We start from the raw sequence: 17,516 nt of genomic DNA on the forward strand, positions 1-17,516 counted from the left end.
GCTGAGGGAGGACAGCAGCTGGATCCAAATTCCTCCTCACCACTTCTTCCTGTTGGCAGGTGGCCCTCCGCACGGGCCGGGCTTGCAAACTCTCACGCGGGTCTTACTTATTTGAGTGCCTACTGTTGTTTTGCACTCAGGTGACAGCAGACTGAGTTTTATGCAGGATTTTGAGACTTGAAAACTTTCAGAGGGAAAACAGGAGCTTTGTTTTAACTCGCCTGTGTGTCTCCTCCTCCGTGTGTACTAGCCCAGAGGTCGTAGGTAATGAATGAAACCGGGCTTCCTGCAGGGGCCGGTTAACCCACGCCTGTGCATTTGTTGACACAGTGCTTACATATATGTGGATGCCCTCCGTCTGAGGGGTACAGGTTATGTATACCTTTCCATTCCTTGCAGACAGGTGCCCGGTACAACGCACGCACTGGGTCTGAAGCAAGTTTCCTCATCTGCTCTCTGGCTAATTGAGTGTTGGTTAAGAATTGCATTCGCCAGAAGTAGTAGGAAGAGAAGTGGCAATTAAAAAGAGGCTTGGAAGATCAAGGGAGAGGAGGGAATGAAAAGGTTTTCATTGAACTGTGATTTACGAGTATATTCTTCCTTTGTTTCTATATTTTTTTTTTTTTTGCAGTCACTTCAATAAGACACTGTGATTCATGACAAACTGGTTATATAATTCAAAATCTGTAAAAGGTTAAGCACAAAAAGCTTGATGAATCTTGAGTCATTTGCATTAAAATTCAGTGAATTTTCTTGGGGTACTGTGCTTAGAAAATGTAAAGCTTGCTAACTGGTTGATGTTGCCATATCTATTATTTGCCGCAGCTTTCTAGGAATCATTGTGCCCGGCTACACATTAATATCTTTTGGCTAATATTGATCTCCTTTTCCCCCATTTTTAGGGGTACTGTATTTTAGGATAGTGATAGTATTTTAGGGTAGCTTTGATTTACAGGGTTTGTGCGAAAGCTCAGCATCACCAACTTTCCAGAAAGACTCCGCAGGCCTTCAAAACATATTTTAGAAAGGGTCGTTGTTTGCTAGGAGAAAGAGTTAGCGAGTTGCCTGCTGTTTCCTGATGCTTGGCACTGGGGCTGTCTGCAAGGCGGAGGCGGAGGGATGAGGTCCAAACTGACATGCGGCAGGTACCTCCCTGTGTGCTGTGACAGAGGTGTTGCCTTGGGGACAAACTAATTTAGGTGCTGACCCTGCAGTGAATTCATGGCAGGTGGATGCCTGGGTCCGTATACCTACGCCCTGTTGACTTCAGTGACTAAGTGCAGTCACCAAGTTCTGCTTGCACAGCTTGAATTGAGGAACGATGACCACAGAGGCTAAAGCCTTGTTTTTTCCGAAAGAGCCTTCGCCTTTTCAATGGCCACCTTTAAAATCTTGTCAGTCACCCTGGACAGCGGCTAACCAGATATTTCATCTTGGTAGTTAAAATAATTAGGTGTTGTGAGCAAGGGATAGTGCACATTCACTGGAAGTCAAAGCATCCGCTGCTGCATCTTGTAGTAACTCCGTCAGTAAACCTCTCCCTCCTCCAGCGAAGCATGTTGGTGTTTCAGTGTGCAACTAGTTCCCAGTGGGCACAGGACTGTAATTACCATACTTGGGAGGCGAAAACGAAGACTGAATCTGACACAGGAATATCAGGGGCTTCATTTTGAAATTTTTTTAAAGATTAAATACAATTAATTTCTCTCCTACCTGTTAAATCTATGACTGCACACTCTGTACAGCTGCTGTAGTGTTGGATATTTGCTGAGGGTCATAACAACGGATCGGTATTGAATAGTTTTGTATCGTTTTGACAAAGTACCCTCCGTGCTTAAATACTCTTGAGAATAAAGAGGTGCCCTGAGATGGCAAGAACAGCAAACACAATACAAAGCTCACCTTGCCCACGGCCCTCCCTTCTGACAGCACTATTTTGTTTGAAGAGTGACTGTATGGAGCAGGCAGTGCTGCTCAGTCATTAACGAAATCATTAACGCAAGTAGAGATATGTTGCTACTGTGAGCCGGCTATACATTGTAAAAGTATTCTGAAATATGAGGCAAAGTAGTGATTGCACTACTTCAGGACACTTCAGAATCATCTTATAATAGTCATAAATACTTGATCTCTCAAGGTGATCTTTGTGTTTCCATAAAGTCAACTTGAAATCGTTGAACTAGTTCCTAGGTACTAGGAAACTCCAATTTTGGTCAGCTTGTGTGAGGAGGGGCTTGGATAGTTCATTGGTTTGTTTTGGATTTTGTTTCTTCAGGTGTTGTGGGAGAAATATGCGCTAGCCATCGCCTCATTTAGACATCATTTTCCTGCAGGGACAAATAAGGAGTTACTCATAAGCATTGTTGATGTTTGTAGTGAGTGGAGTAATAAAGGCCGAAGAGGAAGAAAAAGCAATGCAGTGAAATAGCATAAGGAAAATACAGCGTAAAGAAAAGTTGCAAAAGTAAAAAAAAGGTATAGGTATTTCATTTTTGTGGTATTTAATTTTTTTAATCCCATTGATGAGATAAATGAAGAGCCTTCCATCTTTTTGATGTTATTGTGTACAATGATGTGAATGAATGGAGTCAGATGAGACTTCAGCTCTTCCTGCACGCTCTGTGCCTGATGACCTTGGTCCCGAAACCTTTGCTCATCAGCTCAGTCCCTCCTGCAAGCAGCCAGCGACTTTCATAAGACTGTTGGAGGTTCAGGACCAGGCTGTTAGTAAGTTAAGAGATTTGTAAATGTCACCCTGGCATCGAGTTAGGTTGAAAGGAATCCACCCATTTGTTTGCATGTGGGGAAGAAGAGAGAAGGAAGATACGGCAGGTGAAGCCTGCGTACTGTGGCAGACGGGAAGGTACCTCCTTTACGTCAGTAGCCTGGCACCAACTCCTGTAAACTGTGGCAAAGTCTTTTCTTCCTCTCCTGTTTTGTTTCCTGTATATACACAGCTCAGTAATTCCTGTAGGGATTTCTGCTCTTGGCAGTATTTCTCTTTAGTGCCACAAAGTGAGCGTTTTTCCTGCAGGACCTCAAACAGCTCAACAAGTGGTGCGCTGCCAGTGACTCAGTGCAGAGTCCCTGTCCATCTGCTCGCAGCCACGAGCACTCCCTGCCAGCCTCCTATTTTCAGATGCAAAGCCGTACGTGAATCCCGAGATAGGAGTGGGTAAGGGACAGGGTTATCCTGGGTAAAGAGGTCCCGTACTCCAAGGAGACAGTGAAGGAAGAAGCTCCCTTCCAACCCGGTTAACATCTTCCCGAGGCAGATCCTGGCCCTTCGCAGGGTGTTCAGATTGGCTTGGAAACTTGGTGTAAAGGAGGTGAGAAAGAAATGCCGCACACTGACATCCCCAGGAGCCTTGATAATGTCAGGACACCTGACAGTACAGCGGTACTTCAAAAATATCACTGTTGTGAAGGATTTACATGATACTGCAGTAGTTAATAACATGAGTGCAGTACAAGGCACTAATCCAAGATTGCTGAGGAGTTTGCCAAGTGTCTGTAGTTTCGTGTCATGATTTTGTCCCTTTGCAGATAGGCCTTTATCATTGAGGAGTTCTTCAGAAACTCATCCAGCCTTTCTTGTTCTCAAGCACAATTGCCAGTTGCTACCCTGCTAGTTAGAAATAATAGCAACTAAGTTAAAAAATGAAATTCCTTATCAGGTAGTAATTTTGTTTTCACGAACTTATTCCAGCAGTCTCAAAGAGTTATAAAGGAGTAAAATGGTGCAAATGAACAAAAGGAGTATTAGGTTAACTACCAGGAAAAAAAATCATTACCGTGAAGGTCTGTTCTCCTGATGGAAACCAGAAGAGCTGATGAGTTTGAGTAACTCAAAAGTGACCTGGAAAAAACATTGTAAAATATGCTACATAGATTTTTGTTATTTGGGTACGAGATGATCTAATAGACTTCAGCCATTTCCTTTTTGATCTAATTTCTGGGATTCTGTGATCACTTTTTAAAAAGGTCATTTTCTTGTCTGTCTCCCTGCAAACCTTCTTCCTGAAAGTTTTTGGCACTTTTTACTGCAACGGAAGGCATTTGCAGAAATACAACATGGTGGTATTTTGAAGACTCCAAACAGATTTTTCATGACCATATCTCGCCTTAACTCCATTGTAAAATTCCCAGAATAGTTGATGGGAATTTTGCATTAAAATTATATGGTCTTTATATCTAGCTACTCTTTAGAGGCCTGAGTCATATTCATGCTCTATTCCCAGAGTAGCCTTCTTCCAGTTCTTTAAAGATACAGTTTGGCTTTACAGGAAATAATAATCATGCCTACCATACTGTAACTAAAATATTCAGACACATGAATCTTTTTCTTGACTTCCTATAAAAATGTCATTTGTAGCGTTATTTTGTTTGTTCTGGTTTGACTATTATATAAACAAGAATTTATTAAAGCGTTAGCTCTAAGTTGCTTGCTTTCTTGAGACTGCAAGGTCTTACAAAAAATATTATTGAAACTGCAGGGCAAAACCACGTATTAACAGAAAAATGAATAATGAGTCTGTTTTCATATGGATTTTTTAAAAAGTACAGCTTGTAGTTGAACTAAATGTACTATTTCTGCCACGGCAGCCAGGAAGCCCTCATAGACTTTTGACAGCGCCGCCAAAAAATTAATGCTTCAGCTGTTTAAAAGATATCAAAAGCTTGTTTGACAATTGTAATCTCTTCCAGGAATTTCCTTTCCCATTTTCCCTCCCTATAAAAACTGATAACAAGATGCTTATATAGTAGAAACGGAAAGTCAGAGGTATGTTACAAAGTGTTGTGCATTCCTTCCAGCCTCATGAGATGAGGCACGACATCTCCACGGTGGGCTAGAAAACACGGGCACTCCATTGTGTAAGTAGAATTTGCTTCAAGGATTAACCGCTTGCCAAGATAGCGCAGATTTAAGTGTTTCCTAAGCCATTTTTGAGTTTTTATGTAACGTGGCAGCCAACAGGAGAGCTGTTGGAGGTGGCTGGGTAGGAACTCAAAGCAGTGACCAAGGAAAGACAAAAAAAGAGGAAGCAGAGAAATATGCTGCATGTGCCAGCGTCAGTTGACACAGCAGAACTGAAGGCAAGGGAAAGCAGCGCCAACCCGGCTTCTCTGGAATTTCTGTACTCACTTTTGCATGCAACAAGATGTGACAAACTGAAATGAGTCGCAGCTTGAACTTTTGCTCTGAAGCGTATCTAAAAGCCACTGAAACATGGACTCAAAGGTCAGAACTGTTCCCTTTTCTGTAACAAATTCCCAGGACAGTTGTTAATGCTACTCTGTCTTTTCAGGCTAATCTTTAATAGTACTCACTCATACATAATATGAAATATATAGTATTACTGTGGCTGTGGTGAGGAGCGCTTTGTTCTTCTCTAATGATAGAAAGGAGATTCTGTGTTAGGAAGAGTGAGATAATGAAAGAGGTTGCCAAAAAAAAGCCACTGTGTTTGTAGAGGGTGCCCTTGCGTTCAGCAAATGCCAATTAGAGAAATGTCACTTTATGTGTACAATGGGTTATTACTGCACAAATACTTGTACAATTATGCTCTGGGTCAGAAGGGCAAATTGCCTTCACCTCACAGCCGTTATTTTAAAGCAAACACAACTGTCAGGCACACAGATATCAGGCGTTGCGGAAGGGGAACAGTAAAGTAATGACTGAAAATTCAGGCTAAAGAGACAAAGAGTCAATGTAACAAGCCTTGGCATTGTGGGAGGTAATTTTTACCGTGTCTACACTACATGGATTAGAAACATCATCTTTATATAACAGAGAAGGGAACGCTTCCTTCCACCACTTAAATAGAGTTAATACACTGTTATGTTGTTCTGATGCTTGGAAATGGGAAAAGAATATACATTTCTTTCAGTTACCTTCTTTGATGCTGAGATGTTTGTAGTCCACGTGCCTTTGTAAATGAGTTTGTGTACTCCCTTCTGTTGTGCTACCAATGGTCTGGTATCACCATCATCTTCCTGATACGCCCTGCTCTCAGCTCTTGTGTGGCTCTGACTGACTTCAGTAAGTGGAATAAAGAGCAGTTCTGCAAGTGACCTGGTGCATGTTCTGCTCGGTATTTTATTTTGTATGTTTTGCCTAAGATTCATTAGATTCGAGTCTGAAGAGGCAGAAGGCTCTGTGGATGCTGCGGCCATCTCGGGTGTGTACAGGATAGCTGTGCTATATGTGGATTGGGGAGTTTTGCTCTAAGGCTAGCAGGTTTGTCTTCCCTTCTAATGTGGTTGCCATCTGTGCTTGTGCTGGCTTCTCCCCGGGTCATATGAAAGAACACACTTCAGCAGGGATTCTGTTATTGTCGGTGGCCTGAACCTTTGTGCTCGCTTGACCTCATACCTCTAGGAAGCTCAGCTGGCAAACGTAGCACAGACCTTTGTGGCAACACCCTCTGGGGTGCGTGGGCTGCCGGTTAGGCTGTCCTGCTTCCATCTCTGCTGAGGTATTTTCATTGACATGCTCTTTTCAGAAGTTTGAAATCCCTGTGGCTTTAAAGTACCATCTTTCCCTAAAGAGGAAGCACCGCACTCACCCGAGGACCTGCTCGAACCCAGCATCTGCTGGGGCAGAACGGGGTGGCAGAAGTTAAATGGAGAGCGTTAGTTTGAAAAATTCTATGAGGTCACCATGCTTTTAAATTGGTTTACACAGATGGCTGTCTGGTTTGTTGCTTTGTCCTTGCTTAATAGTAACTGTTTATGGAAAAATGAATTGCTTTGCAGAAGGAGGTCCAAAAACTCATGCTGTTGTTTCCCTCACTGGAGATCTTCATGTTATTATGGGCATACAAAGATTTGGCCCGAAACGGAGATTAATTATGAAGTACGCAGTGAATAACTAACTGTTTGACTTTTTCCTAAGCTCTGTAGTCACTGGGTTAGAAATGATTTCCCAAACTGCAGGAGATAAGAGAAGGTTATTCCTCATTTCACAATGTCCATATTGTTAGAGCTTTGTGCTGTGTGTACTCTGACATCAGCTGATACCTACGCAAGTCAGGTCCAGCTTCTCATCCAAACCACTTCCTGGGGTTTTCTCGGGTAATGGCAGTGATTCAGAAGACACCGCAGTGCCTTCAGAAAGCCATTTCTTACATGTCACACCCAGACTGTGTGACCGGGAAGAAACGAGGTTCTTAGGAAAGAGTTTTGGTCTTAAAAATACCCACTTTTTTTGTTTGTTCTGCATTCAGATTTAGATGTGCATTGCTTGGCTTGTGTCCTTCTGACCTGTTCGTAAACTCGTGGTATGTATTGTGGAAGATGTAGGAATATGATGTACATGTATGCATGAAGCAGGAGGCTGAGACCAGCCTCCAGGCAGAGACGCTGATTTGGCATCCACAATTGCTCCTACCTGGCAAAAAAAAGCCAGGTTATAGACAGGATTAAAATTTTTTAAAGGAAATCAAATCTAAATAATGGTACTCTGCACTTTTGCAGGACTGTCTACTTAAGAAGCTGAGAGTGAGTTAGAAACATTGATGAAGCCTCTATTCTGTGAGGTGGGTATGTGTTTTTATTACTATTTTGAAAAAGCATAGAAAATTCAAACCATTTGCCCAAGTCCAGACACAGAGCTGTTTAAGAGCCGTGAACAGAGCTCAGAAGTTTTCTGCCACGGCACGTGTTGTGATCAGTACTTACAAATAAGGTCTTTTGTACTCCTCTGGAAGGAAGTGATGAGTTTTTGCATTCTGTTAGTGTTTGAAGTGGCTCTTTTAATTTTCGATTTCTGACTAATGGAATAAGTGGCTCTCACAGATACTTTTGCTCCACTGTCCTCCCTCTCTTGTTGTGTGGTGGCCTTCGATCACAGTTTGGGGAGATAACAATCTCTGATAAGGAAGTCAGTGGAAATCAAATGTGTCCGCTGGATCCAGGCCAAACATAATCTGGGGTTCAGAAGCGTTCAGTGTGTTTCATTACTTTTTTATTTTAGCATTTCGTCACGGTCAGATGCACCAGCAGTCTTTTAATAAATCCCCTTCCGCGTTGAGACTTGCAGCGCAGGTTCACAGACCCATGAGGGCTGGATAATTTGAATAACTCCGAGAAGTGAAACTGAACATTTGTGGGTGCAGCAACTACAGGCAGCAAAACTAGTGAATCCTTGTAATTTTGGTAGCCTTTGTCATTACAAGATACTGCATGCAAAACCTTCAGCTCTGCTTGCCCTCTGCATCAGCAGCTCGGACGCGGACCCTCAGCGCTTCTGTGTGCTGGGCTGGTCGCCCACCCCTGCTCGAGCAGCCCCGCTCCTGGGGGACTTGTTTTGGGCAGCAGCCTGATGAAACTCCCTCTTGGGTCTTGGTTATCTGCACAGGTTTCCCTTTTGGCTTTGGGAGATAAACCCAGTGAGTGGGCTTCTGCCTCCTGCTTCATGCCATCGCGATCCTGGATTGGCGGTGGCAAGGAGCAAGTCAGGATTGCAATGTGTCTCTTTAAGGATTTGGGGTTTTCTTTAAACCGGTGTTTGCCTTTAAATGCCTTTCTTGAATAAATTACTCTGACAGTAAGTACCAGAATATATATCGATAAAATATGGATTTATGCATGCCAGCATTTATCTCTTTTGTGTCTATTCACAAATACGTACCAAAAATTGACTCTAGCTCCATATGGCTCCCCATCTCTTCCCTCCCCCGGCTGTCAGCTTCTCCTTACCTGGATGAATAAAAGGGAGCAGAGTGCTGGGCAACGAGCTGAAGGTGGGTGTAGCAGAAAAGTTACATTCAGAATGTTCTTCTCTAGGACACCACTGTGGCTCCTCAAGTGCCTCTCCATTCAGATGGAGAACGCATTAAAAATATGATGCGGTTTAATGCCAATCGTAGCTTCACACTCTGAAAAAGGAACAAAAATACTCAGAGGGTGAGTTAACCTATGTGCAGCTTTGCTTTCTGGGCGTTATAGGCTCTGCAAAAACTTTTACTGCTTTAGAAGCTTTTCAGTACACGTTATGGCTATTAATTAAAATCACTTATTTTTTTAATCTGAAATTTACACTCGGTTGAATTAGAGATGACAGGCCTGCTTGTAATCTGTTCAATAGGGCTATAAGACAGTTGAGATACCTCCACCCTGAGACCTTCCATTTTCTGAACGCAAGCAAGCACCATTTCTTTTGCTCAGTTCTGAAGCGTTTAAGGTGAGATTTGTAAGACATCATTTGATTGAAATTATGCAAATCCATTGCTGTGGCATAAAATGCTGTAAGTTCTTTAGGAGGGAAACCGCCCGTTTCTTCTGCCTCAGCGCGCCCGGAGGCGGAAGGTGCAGGTTTCCCACGTTGCTGCAGCGCACGCGGCGGGACGGCACAGCTTGCTGCCTCGCTGCCTGCACTGCGCTGCCGGAAAACCCGCGCCAGTCACTTCAACGCTTTGATGTGAACGGACTCCTTAAAGTCTCCAAAATGGGAAAGTTATGAGCCAGTATTAGGTGTTGTTGCCATTAGTCAATGATTCCATTACTACAGCGCTGCCTCGGTTTCTGGGGCCATATCGGTGGGCAGCTAAGTGGTCGTCTTCTGTTGCCGATTTGGAGGTTTCTTTGGAGATTCCTTTCTGCTGCTGTCTTTAGAAACCAAACATGAGGCCACAGCTTTCTGTCCTGTTAGAGCATTCAGTTATATTGTCAAATTCAGAGCAGTTAGATCAAGTTTAAAAGATACGTAGGGCAATAAGCAGCTAAGGACTGGCTGGAAGAACATTTAAGTGGCAGAAGGTTCTGAAATAGTTTACCTCTGCTCTAAACTGGGACAAACCCTTGACAACTCTTATATAGTAAGGTATCTTATTTCAGAACATTTTAAATGTTGCTGCAGTTTTATTTTGCATAAAGATATTTTGATGGCGTGAAGGTATTCCAACTCATCTCATATGTCTTGTTAAATTATAATGCACTGGGTAGCACAACAATACTGTTAAACTGTTAGTATTGAAGTATCTTGTTATATCACAAGGCCTATTACTGTTATTAATTTTCATTTAAACCAGGGACAAAATTTCTGTTTTTCATGGAACTTTTCACTTCTATCAAACCAGTATGTTCTTCTTTCAGGAAGCCCCTTCAGTATGAAAAGTTTGGATGAGTTACACACTTTTACAAATTTTTTCAATTCTTACTATGCAGTTTCAATTTTTTGAATGAGTGAAATGTGCCTTCTTTTATTGTCTATAAACCCCATAAATCCCTAGAATTACATATTTATGACTGCATAGGATTTCAGCACAGATAGGGCTGACTTTTCATTTCTGTGAGAATGTTTACAATTGAACGGTCTCAGGAATAAAAACGCAGCTTTTTTATGCGTATGTTTTGCGAATATAGAACTTGCACACACTCTGAGCCGTGAACCAAAAGCTTCAGATTTAGCCAGCAGAGAGGAAGGAATTTGTCTGCTCTACAGCAAAAGGAAGTATTTGCTGTGTTATTGTAGTGTATGGCTTTTTGCCATCTTTGATAAAGTATTTAAGGGTTGTGCACCCAAAGTCTGCTGCCCTCTTGACCCATCATCCATCACCGGCTGTAGATGAGGTAGATGAGACGCAGCTCCATAGGAGAGCCATTGTTTCAGCCCCGCGCAGCTCCTCCGAGAGCGGAAGCTGCAGACAAAGCGGCTCCCTGTGATTCACCGCGCTGCTCAGCCTCCCGGCGTTTTTTCTTTTACCTATAGCTTTTCTGGCCCTGCTCTGCGCCGGCCGAGGTGGAGAGACACACGAGGAAGCTGTGGGATTAATCTGCTTTCCACTCAGCTTCACTGGGTGTGAATGAGATGAGCGTCTGGGATTTTTTTTTTTCTGTATTAAAAAGGAAAACCAGAGACAATTATTACAGACTGTGCCTTGGCGATATATTTAAATTTATTTCCCTTTTGACTATTCAACACTGTTGATAGATGATGCTTAAAACACTGAATTGCCCATCATTTTTCTAGCACACTGTGAATTGCCCAGTCTTTTTTTTTTCCCTCTCTGAAAGCAGTTCTGGTTACAGACATGCCAGCATCCCCAGTAAGTATGCCAAGAATGTACAGTTATACTTTATACTGCTAAATTAACAGACAGGAATAGTCACACCAAACCAGATTCAGCTCCCAGATGGGAAAGCGTCTCCTCTAGCCCAAATTTTAATGACTCTTTTACATGAGAAAGTTTCACCAATATAGCATACAGTGTGATTTAAAACAAATGCTGTCGTCTCTCTATGTTGGTGACAGGTAACTTGTAGAAAATAGTGATGATTTCTTTGTTTTCAGTGACCAACCAGGGGTTGGAAATGTCTGAACATTTAGGTAGGTTAACTCTTCTCTTAGTATCTTAAACTATTCAAATTTAAAAAGATTATTTTTAGCTTATCAATTGTACTTCTCTGAGCACTTATTTGACGTAAAAACCAGGGTCTGATTCTTATTCAATTTGTTAGATATGCAGTTCTCTTAGCTTCGTGAATTTAGTTATAATTTACATTCCTGTAAGTGACAGGGGAATGAGTCCCAAATGGCATAACAACAATATCAGACGAGCTAACTTCGATTGTTGCAGTATGTAGTGCTGATGGCGTGAAATATTCGCAGACAGACATTTCTGTCTCCTGACTAGAGCGGATCTGCTCATGAGATGATGAAATCCGTGGTCTTTGACGATTTCCCTGCGCCAGCTGGAATACCGTGGGAGATTTCAGCCCCCTGCAAATTTTAACAGTGGCTGTGTTGTGATGAAATGAGGCAGAAGTTTTACGATTTGTTTAAAAGGCGGGAAAGGGTCTTCCACTTTTAATGAACACTTTACCTAAGAGATGCTGAAGTCCATAGCCTGACTTCTCTTTGGAACCGCTTTAGGTTCCTGCCATGAAGCTGAGCGAGATACGCAAGTGCTAGGAGAAAAAGTTGAAAGGGGCATACACGGGTGTTCAGATAGAAATGCACAATTCCCTGTGGTTGTACCAGACACTGGAGATACCATATCTCCCAGTCATTGCAGGTGCTCAGACACTGGAGAGATACTTTAGTTGGGATTACTTTGTGCTGTTCTCCAGTTCACGGTATTTCTAGTTTTCAGTGCACTGTACGACTCTATTGCTGTTTATAAATCTTTTAAGTGTGCACATTAAAAAAGTAATTAAATTGTCATTATAATTTATAGTACGCCTGCAGTCAATCACCTAATTAAACGGAAAGAGCAGAGAGGTAGTAGGTTCATAAGCATTTATTAAGTACTACAGTATTAATTATGCAGGACTTTTGAACCAAGCAAAAGAGGAAAGAATGGAAACACTAATCTAAAAAGACTTTCCATTGCTGCCCTTCTCAATTTAATAATATGAGACATCCCCCTCACCCCCAGTTGGCAGGACAACACTAATGCTTTCTTTTTGTTAATTTTTAATGAAATTATGATGGAGGTTTTTTTACGACAATCACGTGCAGCATTTTCCTGTAATATTTTTGAAAGAATAATATGTCCCTGTGCAGGGGCCTATAAATACATGAGTAGAATTGGAAGATACATTTAGAGTTATGGTTTGGGGTGGATTGTGCAGGAACAGACTCTTGGTCATCACTCCTCAGCATCTCAGGTGGGGAGCGGAGCCTGTGACGGTCCCAGAAAAGGGCTTGGGGGGCAGTGGAGGTGGGGGCTGAGCCCAAAGGAGGAGGCTCTGGGCAGCACTGGAAGAGCGGTGGGGATGGGTAGGGACACCGTGGTCACGAGAAGGCTTCCTCTTTCTTCACAGCCTTTCTTTCCACTCTAGCTGTAAAGCCGCGTCGCTTGGCTGAAAGCCGAGGGTACGAGCTGCTGGCTCGCCCCGCGGGGAGCAGGGTCGGGAGGAGGCTCTGCAAGGCGGTGGGTTGTGGGCTGGAGCCTAAGAAATGGAAGTGCAGTACATTAGTGAGCTTGTGAAACAGGGCTATCTTACCATGTCTGGTTTGTATTTTGCTGGGTCAGATGAACTGCCTCAACACAAGAAGGTGATGAGGATGGAGCAGAAGCCTTAAATTTAGAATTTCTTCTTTTTTCCTAGTTTGTTAAAAAATAAAAACACTGATAACACACTGAAATAGACTTAACTTGCATTCCATGATGTTTCTGGGGTTTTCATTTCAGCCTCAGCGGCCTTTACATATGAACGTTAGACATCAAAACTTCCCTGTTAGATAGCAGAGGGGTCTGATCCTGCAGCTTGGGCCTCAAGCCCTGGCTGCGATATAGTAGCCCACAGGCTTTAGGGGAGAGAGTGAGTGAGCAGGCAAACAGGCAGCTGCCAGGAACATTTCAGAGGTCTGTGATCTTGTACTGATCCATCAGCCTGCAGTGAGCAGTGCCTTACTGGTGCTTGGGGATACAGATGCAGCCAGTAGGCAAACAACTGTAATAAACCAGGATGCAGACTAATAAGGGGTTTGAACAGAATTCAGTGTATACTTTGCAACTGAATTGGATGTTGATGGTAAGGGCTAAACTGAAATCCTGGGAAAGGAACACCTTTGCTTTTTTCCTACGAGAAGTTGTAGCAACAAAAGCCTGTCTCCCAGTTCACCAGAGGTGAGGCCTTTAAAAGACCTTTAGATCAGAGGTCTTTAAAAAAGAGATGGCCAAAAAACCTTCTGTATAAATGGACACGAAGATGTTAGAGACTTACCTACTTGTACTGTCATTACCAAGTTGATGTAACATATTTGGCACCTAACTGCACACATATCAGTTTATCTTGCAGTACATTAAATAGGAATTAATTGGCAATACATAATCACAACATAAGGGGGACATGTTGGACCTGACTCACCTGAAACCTGGAGAACCAGTTCTTTTTCTGGAAGAAATCGAGATAGTGTGGATGGAATATAAATCCTTGCTGAAGGCCGTTTCTTTTCACAGTCTTTAATAGGCTGCACTGAATTGACAGCAAAAACAACAAAAAAGAAAAGCTAGACTGAACAATCAAGAAAATTTACTGTGTATAGGTTTTTCAGTTATACAGAAAACATTGAATCTATTTGGCCATGAGCACTGCAGTATTCTCTACCGTATTCTTTCGTTCAAGGATGCAGAGGATTGTACACCGAGGCCTGATCCAGCAGTTTAGATTGCAGCACCCTGTCTCCTTGTCCCGCGCACCCGCTGAGACATGGGCTTGCATGCTTTGCTGGAGGGAGACGTGTGGTTACCACTCTTAATCTGTTTATTACTGTAATTACTATTTCAAAAAGATATAATTGGGATTCCCTTTACAACAAAGACAATGTTTTACCTTATATGGAGCAAATTAAATTATTGACAGCTCATAACCATATAATGAGCACAGTCATTATGCTTCAGGTTAGCACCACAGCAGCATTACGTAAGTAGCGTAACTTGACAGTTGTTTGGGGAAAAAAAATAATATATATATGTATATATAAAAAAGATAGTGGCCTAACCAAGGTCTCAGATGACATAATACAGGTTGGGTTATATAATTCATTTTATGGTCAATAAGCCTGTCTTCTGAGCTGCATACTGGAAAACGTAACGCTTGTCTGTTTGTATCAGACCTTACAGCTATCTCTTTAATATATAAATTGCTTGTGCTGTTAAGCATGTTTTCAGCTTCTCGCGCTGGCAGTAGGCAGAGGCAGTCCCGGCAGCGGTGTCCTCTCTTTGTTGAAACAGTGAAAAACTAGAAAACCCAAGCCTTCCTCATATTGATTCTGAAAATAAGTTGGATGAGTATTATATTGCAGCTATTTGAAGCAACTGTGGAGCGAGCCATTCAGATACCCTCTGGCAATTTTCTTGTTGAAACAGAAAAAAAGTCTCCTCCTTGTGTGTGAGAGCCCCTTCTTTACCACTTTCTTCAGGCATATATTTTCATTGGGAAAATGGACTTGTTTTGTGTTACAGGCAAAAATAATTGATTTAAAGTCCCAGAGTCTACTTCAGTGCATGTGCATTATGATACAATGATACACCAAATGAACACTGTATATTAAATCCACGACTGTGGAAATATTTGCAAATCCTCAGGTATTCAGACTGGCACAGGTGTTCTGTCACAGATGGAGAAGTTGACCACCCAAGTCTGTCTTTATGGGTTGCTCAGAAATCCCTCAGAGCGAGGAAGCCTGACGGAGGTCTGTGTTAGGGACTGGCAGAGTTAGGACGGGTGGGTGTTTGGTAGCACACGCCTTGCACGCACAGCGTGTGACTCCAGGCAGCTCAGCCAAAGACTCTCTCTGTAAGCTTGAGCAGGCCACCAGCTTCTCCGGTGCTCCTGGCCCTCTTCTGTGTTGGGAGCACAGGGGTGTCACAGTCATTAATATGTATCAGGTGAAGGGTGTTATTTAAAAAACAAAGTAGATCGTGCCCTTGCCATGACTGCAGCCAGGCATATCAGAAGCTGCTTTCAAGTTCCTGCTACTGGAACTTAGCATGGCCTTGACAGCCGTCAGATGCTCTGTGTAAATACTCAGGTAATCTTGGCGCTGACGTGGCTTCACTCCTAGCAACACCTAATGGAGGTGACATATGTTTATGTAAGGAGGTAACACTCCTTGTTCAAGTTTGGGTGGAAGTTCCCTGGAATTACAGAGCACACCCTGAAGAACAGCAGTATTAAATTCCAGCTATCGTCTCATTAATGTGCGTATTGATCTTGTATGTGTGATTTTCTCAAGGTGTTTCTTGGGAGAACAATATTAAATTTGAAAGAACAAATACCACTATAAAGCAGAGAGATGTGCAATGACATATTTGCAACTTCAAGCCTCATAAAATAAATTCCTAACTAGACTTGGTGCAAACATTTCAAATCCTCTTCAGCCCACAAAATCAAGAGCCAAAAGGTAACCTCAATTCACAGGACTCTTCAGGAAGATGGAAAATCCCAAAGTCAAGATGAAAGAGTACTTGAGACAAGAAATCTAGGTACATTGAGTCTGGAGAAAGTGTAAGTCAGAGCTTTAACTGCATGTATACATGCAAAAGGACTGGAAAGAACAGCCCTGGAAAAGGCAAGGTATTTTCACGTGTTATTGAAGAGAAAAGGGGAAAAAATACTGTGGTTAGGCTGCAGCAGGGAATACTTTACTAGACTGTTCGATATTGGAAAGGGGTTACTACTACACAACATTTAGGTCAGTGGAGCAAACGGCCATGGGAGGGTGTGGAGTCAGTCATGGCTAGACTAGATAAGTGTCTATTATAGATGATTGAGGATGACCCATTTAGAGGTGGCTTCCAACCCAAATCTTTCTGTGATTTTTGTTCTCTTCAGGTACAACTCTTGTCAGATTGACTTGTTCTTCCAGTTAGTATGTGAATTATGACAGCCCTATTGACAAAAAAGCCCTCTACGCTAAGAACAGCATGTAAGCTAGAAATATTACCAATATTACTTTGCATGCTATAACAGAGGTAAAATGCCGAATAATTATTACATAAACTCAATAGTGTGTTTGTGTTTATGAATAATCTATTGAAATCCATGTTAAAATTAAAATAACTGACAAATATTTAGACTATTCTTGAAACGTTTGGTCTTCTTCCTTAGAATAAAACCTTTTTTTCACAGAAATGTCTCCATATTTTAAAGATGAGAAATGTATGAAATTTTAGAAAATAATATTATACAGGAGGTGAGATACACCGTGCTCCCATGACCACATGAACTACATCTCTCCTCCTACAAATGTTCATCGTAGTCTAGTTCCCAGGGAAGGGTTTAGAGGACCTACAAATCAATAAGGCAATGCATGTGTGTGTACATACATATGTGCATACCTTTATCTAATAGTGTGATAGCCTTACTCAATGGTTACTGTAGTCAGTGGAATTTTTGCTTGATCCCAGGGCACAGAAGACATGTTTTTTCTATTCCAGGTTATGATTTCTTTCATCACAATATATTGTTCAAAAGCAGGCTTTATTGTTAAGTAATTAAAATTGGTGCATGGGGAAAGATTCACTTTTATCAACAGAAGATGCATAATGTATAGCTAACCACCCATAGCAGGGAAAATCATTTCTCTTTGGGCTCAATCCAAGTTCCACTGACTTTTACGATACTTGGATCAAGCTTCCTAATCATGTTGCTGTGATGATCTGCAAACCCACTGGGGACTTTACTGCTCATTGCCAGGACTAGGCGTAATGAAATGGTATGAAAAACACTGGAACGTAGGTGTCGAAACCTAGATCTGCAGTTCAAGTTAAGCAGTTCTTTGACTTGTCAGAATGAAAGAAAAGGAGTAGACCCAGCAAAGGTAATTCTGACTCTGTTTACTTATCCTCTTCAAATCCCATTTGAAACTACTGTAGGATTGGGGTACTAGTAAGCAACACTTAGAGAAGCGGTGAGAAGTGCTTTACTGTATCCTAAGGGCATGCTAGGTAGATCAGGTATAGCAAGCCTGCCTGGAGCCTTTTCCTGGGGTCTCCTAATTCTGCTTGTCACCTGTGAAGTAGTCCTGATAGAAAAACAGCTTGTTTTCTTTGAGTGTT

General features: G+C 42.2%; 1 protein-coding gene across 5 annotated transcripts in view; it reads left to right on the forward strand.

Annotated features, from left to right (window-relative positions):
* Positions 1-17,516, forward strand: part of HIVEP2 (HIVEP zinc finger 2) — a 143,831-nt gene that overhangs the window by 57,461 nt on the left and 68,854 nt on the right. For 2 of the 5 annotated variants that reach the window (XM_087776054.1, XM_087776058.1), the window contains exon 3: positions 7,480-7,541. The exons of 2 other annotated variants lie outside the window; for them this stretch is intronic. The gene's annotated coding sequence lies outside the window, so the exon portion shown is untranslated. Of the gene's footprint in view, positions 1-7,479; positions 7,542-8,790; positions 8,911-9,091; positions 9,188-17,516 lie in introns of all 5 variants that reach the window. One more of the 5 variants, XM_087776056.1, reaches the window with a different exon arrangement.

The sequence above is a fragment of the Nipponia nippon genome, unplaced genomic scaffold, assembly GCF_047370975.1.
Source record: "Nipponia nippon isolate SJK-2023a ecotype South Korea unplaced genomic scaffold, ASM4737097v1 scaffold_4, whole genome shotgun sequence".
Taxonomy (NCBI): Eukaryota; Metazoa; Chordata; class Aves; order Pelecaniformes; family Threskiornithidae; genus Nipponia; species Nipponia nippon.